The 16,306-nt window shown below is 40.2% G+C and overlaps 1 long non-coding RNA gene across 2 annotated transcripts in view; it reads left to right on the top strand.

Annotated features, from left to right (window-relative positions):
• LOC139751793 (uncharacterized) overlaps positions 1-15,128 on the top strand; it is a 50,885-nt gene extending 35,757 nt beyond the window's left edge. For both annotated transcript variants that reach the window (XR_011713424.1, XR_011713425.1), the window contains exon 3: positions 10,548-15,128. This is a non-coding gene — a long non-coding RNA (uncharacterized lncRNA). The remainder of the gene's footprint in view (positions 1-10,547) is intronic.
• The last annotated feature ends 1,178 nt before the right edge of the window (positions 15,129-16,306 follow it).

The raw sequence follows: 16,306 nt of genomic DNA, 5'->3' as shown, positions 1-16,306 counted from the left end.
AGGGGTTTGTGGCAAGGGTGTGCGATGTCCCCATGGTTGTTTGATTTATTTATGGATTGGGTGGTTAGGGAGGTAAATGCCCGTCATGTGTAATGCACCCATGTTTCTGTACCCTAATTTCAGTTACCACTTTCCTGTACCTCAATATTCCACTAGTGACCCAGGAGTAACAAGGTGCTGCTGTTGGCTCCCAAACAGCTTGACATCCATAGGAATGCAGCTGTCCACAGCTTGTACAGCTCACTGATCTGGCACATGGAACAATACATTACACCATCTGAGCATGTAAACAATGCTTTAATTAGAGATATTTGAAATTTTCCAAAATAAAATTTTCTTAGTATCTACAATATCATTGAACATCCTTATCATGAAGTTATCTATTCTGAATACCATACAAATTATGTAAGGCATGTGTACAAGTTGGAAGAGAGAAGAGTGATTGGTTCCCAGTAAATGTTGGTTTACGAGAGGGTTGTGTGATGACCCCATGGTTGTTTAATTTGTTTATGGATGGAGTGGTTAGGGAGGTAAATGCAAGAGTTTTGGAGATAGGGGCAAGTATACAGTCTGTTGTGGATGAGAAGGCTTGGGAAGTCAGTCGTTGTTCGCTGATGATACAGCGCTGGTGGCTGGTTTGGGTGAGAAACTACAGAGGTTGGTGATTGACTTTGGAAAAATGTGTTAAAGGAGAAAGTTGTGTGTAAATGTGAATAAGAGCAAGGTTATTAGGTTTAGTAGGGTTGAGGGACAAGTTGATTAGGATGTAAGTTTGAATGGAGAGAAATTGGAGGAAGTGAAGCATTTTAGATCTCTGGAATGGACTTAGCAGCGGATGGAACCATGTAAGCGGAAGTGAGTCACAGGGTTGGGGAGGGGACGTTGGTTCTGAGAGCAATTAAAAATGTGTGGAGGGAGAGAATGTTATCTTGGAGAGCAAAAATGGGTATGTTTGAAGGAATAGTAGTTCCAACAGTGTTATATGGTTACAAAGCATAGGCTATAGATTGGATTGTACAGAGGGCGGATGTGATGGAAATGAAATGTTTGAGGACAACATATGATGTGAGGTGGTTTGATCGAGTAAGTAATGAAAGGGTAGGAGAGATGTGAAGTAATAATAAAGTGTGATTGAGAGATCAGAAGAGGATGTGTTGAAATGGTTTAGACATGTCAAGAGAATGAGTGAGTAAAGATTGACAAAGAGGATAAATGTGTCCAAGGTGGAGGGAACAGGGAGAAGTGGGAGACCAAATGAAAACATTTAAAGCGATCAGGGCCTGAACATACAGGAGGATGAAAGGTGTACAAGGAATAGAGTGAATTATTAGAAAGATGTGGTATACTAGGGTCAATGTGCTGTCAGTAGACTGAACAAGGGCATGTCAAGAATCTGGGGTAAACCATGGAAATGCCTGTGGGGCGCGGATGTGGATAGGGAGCTGTGGTTTCATTGCATTACACAACAGCTAGAGAATGATTGTGAACAAATGTGGCCTTTTTCGTCTTTTCCTGGCTCTACCTCGCTGTTGAGGAGTGTGTATGTGGGCTATTTCCTGTGTGGCAGGGTAGTGACAGGAATGGATGAGGACATGCAAGTATGAGTATATACATGTGTATATATGTATATGTCTGTGTATATATCTGTTGATATGTATATGTATCTATATGTGAGTGCAAGGGTGTATATGTATATATATGTTGGAAAGGATCACAATTTTGCATGTGATCAAGTATATTCTTATGAGTCCACGGGGAAAATGAAACGCGATAAGTTCCTGAGTGCACTTTCCTGAAATAATCACATCATCAGGGAAGACACAAGAGAAAAATAAGAGTCAGTTGATATACAACGAAGATACATAGCTAGGATGCCATTTGGTAAACGTGATTGTCCAAGACAGACAGTGAGTGTATCATAAACTTTTATTATGTGGACAAGAAGGTGAATTGTTTAAAAATTTTATCAACAATAACGCTATCCAATTTGTATAGACTTTCACTAATATCAAGGTTATAATTCTTTGTGTATTTAATAATAGAAGCTTCAATGATATTTCTCGTGGTACTGGAGTTAGAGTTGATAACTGAGATGGCATTACTCCTGTCACTACAATGATCATAGTTTTTGATGTGATTAAACAAGGCACTTGATTCTTGTCCTGTTCTTATACTATATTTATGTTGCTTAAGTCTAACAGAAAGATCCTCACCTGTCTGTTCAACTTATCACAATTTCTACATGGCTTTATATGAATGCACCCAGGAGAATTTTCTGGTGAGTTCCTGATTAAGATATTCTTTATAGTATTATTGTTGCTGAAGGCAACATTTATGTTAAAGGATTTAAGCAATATGGGAAGTAAAGTAAAATTATTATTAAAAGGGAGAACTAAAAGATTCTCGGTGTCAATGGGAGGTTTGGGCTGAACTCTAACGCCAGAGGGCATTATTAGATTACATGTTAATTGATAGGCGTGTAAAAGAGAGAGTTTTGGATATTAATGAGCTGAGAGGGGCAGCTGGAGGGATGTCTGGCATGGAGAGATGGGTGGAGGTGAAGGTGAAGATTTGTTGAGGTTTTCAGAAAAGAGGAGAGAATGTAGGGGAGAAGAGTGGTAAGAGTAAGTGAGCTTGGAAAGAAGACTTGTGTGAGGAAATACCAGTTGAGATTGAGTGCAGAATGGCAAAAGATGAGAGCAAATGACATAAGGGGAGTGGGGGAGGAATGGCATGTATTTAGGGAAGCAATGATAGTTTGTGCAAAAGGTGCATGTGGTATGAGAAAGGTGGGAGGTGAGCAGATGAAAAAGGGTAGTGAATGGTGGGATGAATATGTAAGATTATTAGTGAAAGAGAGGAGAGAGGTGTTTGGCCATTTTTGCTGGGAAGTAGTGCAAATGACTGGGAGATGTATAAAAGAAAGCAACATGAGGCTAAGAGAAAGGTGCAAGAGGTGAAAAAGAGGGCAAATGAGTGTTGGGGTGAGAGAGTATCATTAAATTTTAGGGAGAATAAAAAGATGTTTTGGAAGGAGGTAAATAAAGTGCGTAAGACAAGAGAACAAATGGGAACATTGGTGAAGGAGGCAAATGGGGAGGTAATAACAAGTAGAAGTAATAATGAAGTGAGGAGATGGAGTGAATACTTTGAAGGTTTGTTGAATGTGTTTGATGACAGAGTGGTAGATATAGGGTGATTTAATCGGGATGGTGTGCAAAGTGAGAGGGTTAGGGAGAATGGTTTGGTAAATAGAGAAGAGGCAGTGAAAGCTTTGCAGAAGATGAAAGATGGCAAGGCAGCAGGTTTGGATGGTATTGCAGTGGAATTTATATAAAAAAGGGGGTGACTGATTGGTTGGTAAGGATATTCAGTGTATGTATGGATCATGGTAAAGTGCCTGAGGATTGGCAAAGTGCATGCATAGTGCCATTTTACAAAGGCAAAGGGGATGAAGGTGTACGTTCAAATTACAGAGGCATAAGTTTGTTGAGTATTCCTGGGAAATTATATGGGATGGTATAGATTGAGAGGGTGAAGGCATGTACAGAGCATCAGACTGGGAAAGAGCAGTGTGGTTTCAGAAGTGGTAAAGGCTGTGTGGATCAGGTGTTTGAAGAATGTATGTTAGAAAAACAGATGGATTTGTACGTAGTATTTATGGATCTGAAGAAAGCATATGATACAGTAGATAGAGATGCTTTGTGGAAGGTTGTAAGAGTATATGGTGTGGGAGGTAAGTTGCTGAAAGCAGTGAAAAGCTTTTATGAAGGATGTAAGGTATGCATACTAGTGGGAAGAGAGGAAAGTGATTGGTTCCCAGTGAATGTCGGTTTGTGGCTGGGGTGCATAATGTCTCCTTGGTTGTTTAATTTGTTTATGGATTGGGTGGTTAGGGAGGTGAATGCAAGAGTTTTGGAGAGAGGAACAAGTATGAAGTTTGTTGTGGATGAGACGGCTTGGGTAATGAGCCAGTTGTTTGCTGATGATACAGCACTGGTGGCTGTTTCGGGTAAGAAACTGCAGAAGTTGGGAATGAGTTTAGTAAAGTGTGTGGAGTAAGAAAGTTAAGTTTAAATGTTCAGCAGGGTTGAGGGACAAGTTAATTGGGAGGTAAGTTTGAATGGAGAAAGGTTGGAGGAAGTGAAGTGTTTTAGATATTTGGGAGTGGACTTAGCAGCAGATGGAACCAATGAAGTGGAAGTGAGTCACAGGGTGGGGGAGGGAGCGAAGGTTCTGGGAGCATTAAAGAATGTATGGAAGGTGAGAGCATTATCTTGGAGAGCAAATTGGGTATGTGTTAAGGAATAATGGTTCCAACAATGTTAAATGGTTGCGAAGCATAGGCTATAGATAGGGTTGTGCGGAGGAGGGTTAATGTGTTGGAAATTAAATGTTTGAGGACAATATGTGCTGTGAGGTGGTTTGATTGAGTAAGTAATGAAAGGGCAAGAGAGATGGGTGGTAATAAAGAGTGTAGATGAGAGAGAAGAAGAGGGTTGAAATGGTCTGAACACATGGAGAGAATGAGTGAGGAAAGATTGACAAAGAGGATATATATTTCAGAGGTGGAGGGAAGAGTGAGAAGTGGGAGACCAAATTGGAGGTGAAAGGATGGAGTGAAAAAGATTTTGAGCGATTGGGCCTGAATGTACAGGAGGGTCAAAGGCGTGCAAGGAATCGAGTGTATTGGAACAGTGTGAAATATATATGTATGCATATGTGCATGTGTGGGTGTTTATGTATAAATGTATGTATGTGGGTGGGTTAAGCCATTCCTCTTGCTTCCTTGCACTACCTCGCTAATGCTGGAGACGGCAGTTATAAGTACAATATATGAATGAATATGCTATAATAATGATAATGATAATAATAATCTTTCTTTCTTTCATACTATTCACCATTTCCCACGTTAGCGAGGTAGCATTAAGAACAGAGGACTGGGCCTTTGAAGGAATATCCTCACCTGGCCCCCTTCTCTGTTCCTTCTTTTGGAAAATTAAAAAAAAAAAAACGAGAGGGAAGGATTTCCAGCTCCCCGCTCCCTCCCCTTTTAGTCGCCTTCTACGACACGCAGGGAATACATGGGAAGTACTCTTTCTCCCCTGTCCCCAGGGATAATAATAATATGTTATCTATTATTATACTTAGTCACTGTCTCCCTCGTCAGCAAGGTAGAGCGAGAAAACAGACGAAAGAATGGCCCAACCCACCCACATACACATGCATGTACATAAATGCCCACACACGCACACATACATTCCTATACATTTCAACGTATACATATATATACACACACAGACATCTTTTTTCTTTTTTCAAACTATTCGCCATTTCCCGCATGAGCGAGGTAGCGTTAAGAACAGAGGACTGGGCCTTTGAGGGAATATCCTCACCTGGCACCCTTCTCTGTTCCTTCTTTTGGAAAATTAAAAAGAAAACGAGAGGAGGATTTCCAGCCCCCTGTTCCCTCCCCTTTTAGTCGTCTTCTACGACACGCAGGGAATACGTAGGAAGTATTCTTTCTCCCCTATCCCCAGGGATAGGGGAGCCTATAATATATAATCAACATTAGAAATGAAGTCATCCTCTTGTCCTTCATAAAAAAAGTTAAATATTACTGAAGATATTGCAAACATTTTTAAACTAAAAAGAGGTAGTTCACATTACTGAAGATATTGTAAAAGATTTTTAAACCTTGGCACACAAACTATAACCTATATACACAAACAACCCAATTTCAGAAGGCTTTATTTTCCTACCTACTGGGCTTAACAGGATAAGTAACCAAATGTTACTTCAGCATCCAGTTCTTTACTTACATAATCATAAAATGAATAGCATAAAATTCTGAAGCTATTAAAATAAGTTCATACAATAAGATATACAACTGCTTGCTGAGGTGGTGTAACTTTGGCATTTACATAAAGTAATAAGTACATTGCAAATTATTAGTAAAAACAAAACCTGGTGTCAACACTGTTAAAAAATTTCTCAGTCATAGCTAGAATCACTGGATTTTGTATTTGTACAGGTTTCCTGACAATTTTGAAGAGCTAGTAACAAGAAAAACATTCATAAAGATGGTTAAGTATAAGGAATGAAATAGTTCGGCTTGCTCAAGGGGCCATACCATGAACACACCATCAGTAATAGCAGTCAGCAAGACGACATAACTTTTACTGAACCATATAGTTCAGGAGCTACATAGACACATCTCCATCCACCTTCTGCCAACACTGGTGGTGAGTTCATGATTTAAGCCTATAATTCACTGTCCACAACATTAATCTCTAGTTTTAATGAAGTATTGTGAATGGGTCATGTGTATGCTATTAATTTGGATTGTTGTGTTTGCACCCACACTGGTAAATTTACATTTCAATCACTGAGATGCAAGAACTTTTGTGTGAAAGTTACTTAAACCTAATGTTAATTTGGCTTAAAAGTTACCCAGCCTAGGAGGCTGCTCCCTCTGTGACCACCATTAATGACTGATTGGGAATTTGTATAGTATTCAAACAAATGATGGAAATATGAGGATTCCTTTCTTAAGGGTTGTTACTTAATGTAAGAGCTGTATATACACAAAGACATATACATATATATACACATGTATAAAATTTGTAAACAATTCACCATCTTGTCCACACAGTAAGCTTATGATACACTCGTCTGTCTTGGACAATCACGTTTACCAAATGGCATCCTAGCTACGTCTCTTCTTTGTATATTAATTGACTTGTATTTCTCTCGTGTCTCCCCTAATGATGTGATTATTACGTGAGAGTGCACTTGGGAACTTATCGTGTTTCATTTTCCCCGTGGACTCATAGGAATATATATACATGTAAATGATCATACTTGCTGCCTTCATCCATTTCCATTCCAACCCCACCACACATGAAATGGCACCCCCCTTCCCCACACACGCACAAGGTAGCACTAGGAAAAGACCACAAAGGCCACATTCGTTCACACCCACTCCAGCTGTCATGTGTAATGCACCGAAACCACAGCTCCCTTTCTACATCCAGGCCCCACAAAACTTTCCATGGTTTAGCCCAAACACTTCACATGCCTTGGTTCAATCCATTGACAGCATATCCATCCAGGTATACCACAACACTCCAATTCATTCTGTTCCTTGGGTGCCTTTCACCCTCCTGTATGTTCAGGCCCCAATCGCTCAAAATCTTTTTCACTCCATCCTTCCACCTCCAGTTTGGTTTCCCACTTCACTTCATTCCTTCCACCTTTGACACATATATCCTCTTTGTCAATCTTTCCTCACTCATTCTCTTCAAGTGACCAAACCATTTCAATACACCCCCTTCTGCTCTCTCAACGATACTCTTTTTATTACTACACATCTCTCTTACCCTTTCATTACTTACCCGATAAAACCACCTCACACCACATATTGTCCTCAGCATTTCATTTCCAATACATCCAACCTCCTTCGCACAACCCTGTCTATAGCCCATGCCTTGCAACCATATGACATTGTTGGAGTCACTATTCCCTCAAACATACCCATTTTTGCTCTCCGAGATAACATTCTCACCTAACACACATTCTTCAGCGCTCCCAGAACCTTCGCCCCTTCCCCCACCCTGTGACTCATTTCCATGGTTCCATCCACTGCTAAATCCACTCCCAGATATCCAAAACACTTCACTTCCTCCAATTTTTCTCCATTTAAACTTACCTCCCAATTAACTTGTCCCTCAACCCTACTGAACCAAAAAACCTTGCTCTTATTCACATTTACTCTCGGCTTTCTTCTTTCACACCCTTTACCAAACTCAGTCACTAACTTCTGCAGTTCATCATCCGAATCAGCCACCAGTGCTGTATCATCAACGAACAACAACTGACTCACTTCCCAACCCCTCTCATCCAGAACAGACTGCATACTTGCCCCTCTCTCCAAAACTCTTCCATTCACCTTCTAACCACCCCATCCATAAACAAATTAAGCAACCATGGAGACATCAAACACCCCTGCTGTAAACTGACATTCACTGGAAACCAGTTTCCTCTCTTCCTATTCATACACAAGCCTTACATCCTTGATTAAAACCTTTCACTGCTTCTAGCAACATACCCCTCACACCATTTACTCTTAATTCCTTCCACAAAGCATCTCTATTAACTCTATCATATGCCTTCTTCAAAGCAAACACCTAATCCACACATCCTTTACCACTTCTGAAACCACACTGTTCTTCCCCAATCTGATGCTCTGGACATGCCTTGACCCTCTTAATCAATACCCTCCCATATAATTTCCCAGGAATACTCAACAAACTTATACCTCTTTAATTTGAACACTCACCTTTATCCCCTTTGCCTTTGTACAATGGCACTATGCATGCATTCCACCAATCTTCAGGCACTTCACCATGAACCATATATACATTGAAGAGTGGAAAGTGATTGTTTCCCAGTGTATGTTGGTTTGTGGCAGGGGTGTGTAATGTCTCCATGGTTGTTTAATTTGTTTATGGATGGGGTTGTTAGGGAGGTGAATGCAAGAGTAAAATTTTAGAGAGGGGCAAGAATGCAGTCTGTTCTGGATGACAGGGCTTGGGAAGTGAGTCAGTTGTCGTTCGCTGATGATACAGCACTGATGGCTGATTTGGGTGAGAAACTGCGGAAGTTGGTGACTGAGTTTGGTAAAGTGTGTGAAAGAAGAATGCTGAGAGTAGATGTGAATAAGAGCAAGGTAATTAGCTTCCATAGGGTTGAGGGACAAGTTAATTGGAAGGTTAGTTTGAAAGGAGAAAAAATGGAGGAAGTGAAGTGTTTTAGATATCTGGTAGTGGATTTGGTAGCGGATGGAACCATGGAAGCGGAAGTGAGTCACAGGGTGGGGGAGGCGGCAAAGGTTCGGGAGCATTGAAGAATGTGTAGAAGGCGAGAACATTATCTCAGAAAGCAAAAATGGGTATGTTTGAAGGAATAGTGGTTCCAACAATGTCATATGGTTGTGAGGCATGGGCTATGGATAGGGTTGTCCGGAGGTAGGTGAATGTGTTGGAAATGAGATGTTTGAGGACAGTATGTGGTGTGAGGTGGTTTGATCAAGTATGTAATGAAAGGGTAAGAGAGAGGTGTGGTAATAAAAAGAGTGTGTTTGAGAGAGCAGAGGGTGTATTGAAATGGTTTGGTCACTTGGAGAGAATGAGTGAGGAAAGATTGACAAAGAGGATATATGTGTTGTAGGTGGAGGGAACAAGAAGTGGGTTACCAAATTAGATGTGGAAGGATGGAGTGAAAAAGATTTTGAGCAATCGGGGCCTGAACGTACAGGAGGGTGAGAGGGATGCAAGGAATCGAGTGAATTGGAACGATGTGGTATACCGGGGTCGACATGCTGTCAGTGGACTGAACCAGGGCATGTAAAGCATCTGGGGTAAACCATGGAAAGTTTTGTGGGGCCTGGATGTGGAAGGGGAGCTGTGGTTTCGGTGCATTACATATGACAGCTAGAGACTGAGTGTGAATGAATGTGGCTTTTGTTGTCTTTTCTGAGCACTAACTCGCACACACACAGGGGGAGGGGGGTGCCATTTCATGTGTGGCAGGGTCGCGATGAAAATTGGTGAAGGCAGCAAGTATCAATATGTATATATGTATATGTCTGTGTATGTATTACGTTGAAATATATAGATATGTATATGTGCGTGTGTGTGCATTTAAGTACATACATGTGTATGTGGGTGGGTTGGGCCATTCTTTCATCTATTTCCTTGCACTACCTCCCCAACACAGGAGACAGCGACAAAGTATGATAAATGAATATACATGTATATTCCCCTCCCATACATATTCATCGTTTTCCACATTAGCAAGGTAGCATCAACTCTTAGCCCTCTTCTTATTTCCTGTTTTTCACAACCATAACAGGAGTGGAGGAATTCCAGCCTCCCGCTCCCACCCCTTTTTAGTCACCCACTACGACACACAGGGAGTACATGGATAGCATTCTTTCATCCCTATCCCCAGGGGTAATTTGTGAATGTCAGGGGAGTTATCAGTTAGTGTAATACCCGGATAATAATGAGGCACCTTTGAATAACTATATTCATTCCATCACCTTTCTTTGACAATTAGATAATAGCACCTCCATTAACAGCACCTTATACAATGAGTATCACTTTCTTGCACCAGAAAATCACCTGGAGTCAGATAGCAGTGGAAGCAGCCCTTATAAAACTTGGTGTGCCTCTTGTCCCCCTCCTCACTTTGTTCTGCAAAGGTTGCGTAGAGCATCTCTCCTCACCTCACTCATCCTGCTTTGTGTACCAAAGTCTGCCAGGCGACCATGCATCTCAGACAAACATGAGAGCATTGAGATCTGCCCCTCCACTATTGTTCTCCCTCAGGGTTATTTACACATTATTTATTTTACAGTTGCATTTCCTTACATTGGTATGATGTATTCATGAAGCAGATACATGACAATCACATATGAACTTGTAGATCACATGGGAAAATCAAAGCAGGAAAATTTGCCTAAGTTCTTTTGTGTATTTCAGCACATCTTCAGAAGCAAACAGTAACAAATCACAGGTGGAGGAAAATATAGATGCCATTAGATGTTATCAGGATCACATCTTAAACAGTAATGAAACAGGCAGTGAGGGTAGATGGTAACCCATGTGATGGATGATTTAAATGGAAATGGTGAGAGCTTGTAGAGTTCTGTGCTGAAATAATGCTAGTGATCAAGAATACCTGGCTCAAAAAGAGAAGATGTACACAAATATACATATGTGAGAAGATGAGATGGTCAACAGGCATTATTAGATTATGTATTAATTGACTGGCATGTAAAAGAGAGACTTTTGGATGTAAGTGTGCTGATGTCTGATCACTCTCATTTGGAGGTGAGGGTGAAAATTTGTAGAGGTTTTTAAAATAGCAGAAACATTTGGGGAGAGGAGAAGGGTGTGAGTAAGTGAGCTTGAAAAAGAGACATGTGTGAAGAAATACCAGCAGAGGTTGAGTGTATAATGGCCAAAGGTGAAAGCAAATGAAGTGAGGGGAGTGAATGAGGAAAGGGAGGTATTTAGGGAAGCAGTGATGGCATGTGCAAGAGATGCATGTAGGTTGCAAAAGGTTGGAGATGGGCAGATCAGAAAGGGTAGTGAGTGGTATGATTAAGTAACAATGCCAGTGAAAGAAAAAAAGAGGCATTTGGGCAATACTTACAGGAAGGGAGTGTAAATGATTGGGAGGTCAAGAGGAAGGTACAAGGGTTGAAAAAGAGAGCAGATGAGAGTTGGGGTGAGAGAGTATCATTAATCTTCAGGGAGAATGAAAAGATTTGTTAGGAGGTAAATAATGGGGGAAAGACAAGAGAACAAATGGGAACATTGATGAAGGGAGCAAAAGGGGAAGTGATAACAGGTAGTGATGGAGGGGGTATTTTGAAGGATTATGTAGGATGTTTTGGTCTGGTGGTATGTGGTCATAGAGAGAAGTGGTGAGAGCTTTGCAGAAGATGAAATGAGGCAAGGCAGCAGGAGTAGATGGTATTGCTGTTGAATTTATTAAAAAAGGGGGTGACTGTGTTGTTATTAGATGGTAAGGATATTCATTTTATTTATGGATCATGGGGAAGTGCTTGAGGATTGGCAGAATGCATGCATAGTGCCATTGTACAAAGGGAAAGGGGATAAAGGTAAATGTTCAGACTACAGAGTTATTAGTTTGTTGAGTATATCTGGTAAGTTGTATGGAAGGGTATTGATTGAGAAGGTAAAGGCATGTACTGAGCATCAGATTGGGAAGAAGCACTGTGGTTTCAGAAGTGGTAGAGGATGTGTGTATCAGATGTTTGCTCTGAAGAATATTTATGAGAAGTACATATAAAAACAGATGGGTTTTTATGTCGCATTTATGGATTTACGGGTGATACAGATGCTTTGTGGAAGGTCTTAAGAATATATGGTGTATGGGGTAAGCTGCTAGAAGCAGTCGAGAAGTTTATATCAAGAATGGTTCCCCGTGTATGATGTCACCATGTTTGTTTCATTTGTTTATGGATGGGGTAGTGAGGGAGGTGAATGCAAAAGTCTGTCATGGATGAGAGGGCCTGGGAAGTGAGTCAGTTGTTGTTTGCCAATGGTACAGCACTGGCGGCTGATTTGAGTGAGAAACTGTAGAAGTTAGTAACTTAGGTTTAGAATAGTTTGTAAAAGGAGAAAATGGAGAGTAAATGTGAATAAGAGCAAGGTTATTAGGTTCAGCAGGGTTGAGGGACAAGTTAGTTGAAATGTAAGTTTGAATGGAGAAAAACTGGAGGAAGTGAAATGTGGGGTGGAACTAAACGGGGAGGAGTTGTCCAACTCCATCAGGGCAATACTTTTAAATTTAGACAGACAACTGAGCTGTGCTGTCACTTTTTTTCTTTCTTTCTTTTTTAATAGCCTTGCTGCCTCTGGAAACACTGCATTGTAGTTGCCCTCTGCCAGTGACCTGTCAAGGGTGAGGCTCAAAAGGCTAAGAAGCAGAACTGGAGTTTACCAGTTATGCCGAGGATTAAAAAGAGATGAGCAATTGAGGGTGATGGCACTGAATGTGAATGGAATGACTGGTGTAAGTAAAAGGAGGGAGCTTGTGGAGATGTTTAAAAGTTTTGGTGCTAGGGAATGGGGAAACCCATTTCCTTGGGCAGGGTGTAGAGTGAAAATGGAAATGGTGAATGCAAGTTACGGGAGGGCATGGAAGGTGAGGTATGGATGGGAATTAGTGAAAATTATCGGGGAAGGGGGAAAGAAGGATGTGCAATTCTGCTATCACCAACAGTGTGGGAGGGTTTTATGGAGCATGGATAGAATGGATCAAGAATAGTATGGGTGAAAGGAAAGATTGGGATTGTGAAGTATGTAGGGATATGTGTATATGCACCTATGAATATGATGACTGTACAAGGTAAGGATGAAATGAAGCTTTTCTAAAGGAATTTGGATGGCTGTATGAAGTTTTGAGAATGAGAGAAACGTGGTCATATTGCGTGATGAAAATGCGAAAGTGGGATGTGATGAAATTGGTGGGATAATTGCTAAATGGGGAGTGCCTGGAGTAAATGAGAATGGAAGTTATTTAATGGATATTTGTGGTGAGAGGGGTTTATTCCTTCTAAAAACTTTTTTTCAGCACAAGATGATCCACAGATTTACTACGTGGATGAGGAATGATGAAAGAGAAGACCAAAAGGCTTTGATTGACTATGTGGCAGTGGATGAAAGATTGAGAAAGGGCATACTAGATGCTAGAGTCTTGAGAGGATTGGATTCTTTGGAGACTTTGACCATTTCGTGGTTCTTGTGATAAGGATCTGGGAAAAGCGAAGGTATGATGGAAGGAAGAATGGAGAGGTAAAAGCATTGACAAGCAAGAAGGTGAATCAGAAAAATGCACGGAGTATGAGGTATGAAGTGGAATGTGGTATGGGATGTCTTAAAGATATATGGTTTAATGGCACAACTGTAAGAGGGGTGATGGAAGGAAGAATGGAGAGGTAAAAGCATTGACAAGCAAGAAGGTGAATCAGAAAAATGCACGGAGTATGAGGTATGAAGTGGAATGTGTTATGGGATGTCTTAAAGATATATGGTTTAATGGCACAACTGTAAGAGTGGATGGAGAGTTGTGCAAAAGTTTTGGGATAAATGTAGGTGAGAGGCAGGGCTGTGTGATGTCACCATGGCTTTTTAATACATATATGGATGGAATGGGAAGAGATGATGGTAAAACTAGGGAAACGAGGTGCAGAGATGGAGTGTGGCAATGAGATATGGTGGCTAGTGGAAAGCCTGTTTGTAGATGATACTGTGTTGTTTTCTAAGTGTAAAGAGGTGTTGCAGAAGGTTGTGAGTGTGTTTTATGATGTGTGTAAGCATAGGCAATTGTGAAGATAAATTTAAGTAAAAGTAAAGTAATGGTGTTTGAAATAAAACAAAAAAAGTGTAGATTTTGTAAAGCCATATAGAGTGAAAGAAGAAAGTTTGCTAAATTGTGCTTTGGATATGGGGAAAGAAAGATTGGAAGAAGTGAGAGCTGTCTTGAGTGTAATGATGTGGGAGGAGAGATAAGGGAAAGAGCATCACAGGGTAGAAGAGTCATTGGGTCTCTTAATAGAATAATGAAGGGTAAAGGTGTAAGTATGGAAGTGTAGAGAGGATTAAGGGACAGCATAGTCCTCACCACCCTGAAACATGGATGTGGAATGAGTGACAGAGGTCAAGAATCTAGGCTGTGGAAATGAGTTGTTTGAGAAGAGCATGTGGTGTGACTAGATGAAGAAAGAAATAAAGGGGGTGTAAGAGATGTGGTATGGCAGGGAATGCAAAGGGAATGAATTGTGTTGTGGAGTGTGAAGTGTAGTACTTTGAGGTGGTTTGGGTATATGAAAAGAATGCAAGACTGGGTGTTTACAAGGAAAGTGCATGATAGTACTTTTAAAGGGGTTGGTGTGAGAGGAAGACATGGCAAATAGGGTAGAGGAATGCTGGAGGGAGAGAAATGGTGGAAGAATGCATGGAATGGTGTATGCGAGGGAGACATGTAGTAAGGACAGGGATTGTTGGAGACTCTTGCTGCAGGCCCTCCCTTGATGGGAGTTCCCAGAGGTCTTATGAAGTTAAAGTAATGATTTGTGAATAAATTTTTCATTGTAGTGATAATTTAGGGTGTGTAGAATTTTTTAATTTAATCTCTATTTGAAATTTTTTAAATTTAATCTCTATTTGAAATTTTTTAAATTTGGATTTTGGTTATTAGAAGAATGAAATTCTTTCTGATCATGAAAATAAGTTACTTGGTGTTTCATGACTTTTTAGATAGAATTATTAAATTTCTGTATTGTTCTACTAAGAAAACCTGATAATTCAGATTTTAATGTAATTATTAGAGGTTGAAAGAATATGTATAAAGATATAGATTGATAGCCATGGCTATCAAGTTGCTAATTAAACAAAAACTTGACGATTCACATTAGGAGGGTGATGTATTGTTGAATATACTTTCTTCCTGTTGATGCCCAGAATTTAAGATGGTTATGCATAAGAAGGCTTTATGGTTTCAATTTGCACAGGATATTGATATTTCTAATTCTTCCAGATCTACTCTGTGGACCCTGGAAAGTACACCCTCAGCCATACTGGAACAGACTCCTGTTTTTAATAGAAAAACCTGCATACAAGCTGTAAGGACAGATATCCTACCTGGGGTATTTGCTGTTGCAAACTCATCCCTTGACACCAGTCTAAGACTGCATCCTCTTCATTGCATACCAGTGTATCTGAACTTAAGATGTGGTTGATCACTATTGCGAACATAATTTTTGTATTAGGAGTTCTCTTAGATAGTACGTCAGGTGCAGTGAGTTTGATGATACCTTGAGAAGTAACATTTCTGCCAGTTTTCAATTGGAAAATGAATCATAGCTCCTCAGGTTGATGGTGTAACATGTATACCCAGAAGATGGGCAGGCTGATGAAGTGGGATTACTCACAAATGTCTATCCCGGCAAAGAGAATAGCAAAGGGTGCAAAATATGGGGCCTTGAAAAAAAGGTTCTTCCTTTTTGTAATGGCCCTATGCTTCCAGTTGTCAAATTAGCTTAGGATTAGATCAGATAGCTTTTTATTTCATTGTGTCAGTATACTTGTTGAGCTAGGAGTACCCATTAAACCTGTTTTGTTTTAAAGATTATAATAAGTGGGATATTTTCAATGTAAATTGAAAAGTCTTAAAAAAGAAGACTGTGGCTTCAAAGAAGGTCTAGGCCTCATAGAACTACCATAGAGCAGAGCAGTGTTGAGACCACCTAGTACAAATATAACTATGCAAAGGAGAATGATAAATGAATTGATCACTGAATTACAAATATATTGGACTTTATATGATTAATGGAGCGTATATGTGTGTATTCATTCATGTAAAAACACACATTCCCTAGAACAGTCTCATTTACCTTAGGTGGTTTTGATTAGCTCACTGCTTGGTGACCAAGAAGGTGATGGCCTTTGTATAGTGATTGTTCAACTGGAATTTACGAGATGGTTTCTTATGCTGCTACTATGTTTAAAAAATTCCAAAAATGTGTTGTTCAGTGTTATGAAGATTTTACCAGCTCTTTATATCAGGTCATACACAATTAAGAGATCTTATATAGTAATATTATATGTTTATATATCTGTATCTTTGATGCCTGTTCCCTCGTGGAACTCTCTCAAGAGGGTGGTCATGGCAAAAGAGTTTCCGTTGCTAATGAACTCCAGTGTTG

Source organism: Panulirus ornatus, chromosome 12 (assembly GCF_036320965.1).
Source record: "Panulirus ornatus isolate Po-2019 chromosome 12, ASM3632096v1, whole genome shotgun sequence".
Classification (NCBI taxonomy): domain Eukaryota; kingdom Metazoa; phylum Arthropoda; class Malacostraca; order Decapoda; family Palinuridae; genus Panulirus; species Panulirus ornatus.
Note: the sequence above shows the minus strand (reverse complement) of the source record. Positions and strands in the feature narration are given on the sequence as shown.